Source organism: Silene latifolia, chromosome 8 (assembly GCF_048544455.1).
Source record: "Silene latifolia isolate original U9 population chromosome 8, ASM4854445v1, whole genome shotgun sequence".
Lineage (NCBI taxonomy): Eukaryota > Viridiplantae > Streptophyta > Magnoliopsida > Caryophyllales > Caryophyllaceae > Silene > Silene latifolia.
The window spans coordinates 35,598,406-35,599,552 of record NC_133533.1 but is presented as its reverse complement, the minus strand read 5'-3'; the positions used below and the strand labels follow the sequence as shown (position 1 = coordinate 35,599,552).

Sequence of the window (1,147 nt, the reverse complement as noted above, 5' to 3'; positions counted from 1 at the left end):
AAATTCTCGTCACACTCCGTACCCACCGAGGAGAACCTACCCAACTGTACTCCTACACCACAACATCTAACCGGAAATTTTATTGCCAAATCCGCCTTTATCCAATTAGTTGAAAGAATCCAATTTGGGGGGATGCCTAGTGAAGACCCTCATTCTCATATGGAGGCTTTTTGTGACTATTGTGATGCGATCTCACAAACCGGTGTAACTCAAGACCAAATTAGATGGGTCTTATTTCCATTTTCTCTAATTGGCACCGCCAAACAATGGTTGAAAGGCCTTGATAAGGCTACTATCGGAATAGACTCTTGGAAGAAGTTGGCTCTAGCTTTCTACAAAAAATTCTACCCACCGGAAAAGACTAACATGCTAAGAGCTCAAATTACGGGTTTTAAGCAAAGGGATGAAGAATCTTTGTATGAAGCTTGGGAGCGTTTCAAAGGAATTTGTCGCTCATGTCCTCATCATGGACTTAGCGAATGGTTCTTGGTTCACAGTTTTGGAACGGTCTTTATGAAGACTCAAGAAATATCCTTAATATGGGATCGAATGGGATGTTCACCGAGGTTGATGACAACCAAACTTGGAGCAAAATTGAAGAGATGGCAATCCACAATTCACAATATAGTAGGCCTCGCAAGGCTACTAGAGGAGGAAAGCACGAAGTGGACGCCGTTACTCAATTAGGTGCCCAACTAAGCTCCCATATCGATACTATCAACTTGAAGTTCGAAAAAGCAATGGCTAGACTCGAAGAAGTCTCAAAATCACCAAAACATCATGTCAATGCCATGACGGCATCTTCATCAATCCCAAGTGGGATATGTGAGAATTGTGGAACTTTGGGTCATGACCCAAGTGAGTGTAGGGGAACAACCGAACAAGTTAATGCTTTCCAAGCATATAAAAGTGGTACCCCTTATTCAAATTTTTACAATGAGAATACCAAGTTCCATCCAAATCTCTCATACAAAAGCCAAAATGTTCAAAATCCTCAAACAACATACACTCCACCACCCATGAGAAATCAAAACCAAAGACCCTTTTACAACCAAAACCAAAGTTATCAAAATCAAAATCCATACAATCAACAACATGACCAAGGTTTGGATGTTCAAAAAGCGGTCCTCCAAATGCAAAAGAATCA

At 41.0% G+C, this 1,147-nt stretch overlaps 1 non-coding gene across 1 annotated transcript; it reads right to left on the bottom strand.

The window, feature by feature from the left end:
* Positions 1 to 366: 366 nt before the first annotated feature.
* LOC141597775 (small nucleolar RNA R71) lies at positions 367 to 473 on the bottom strand. Its single transcript, XR_012522992.1, has one exon. It is a non-coding gene; the product is annotated as a small nucleolar RNA R71 (small nucleolar RNA).
* Between the last annotated feature and the right edge of the window lie 674 nt (positions 474 to 1,147).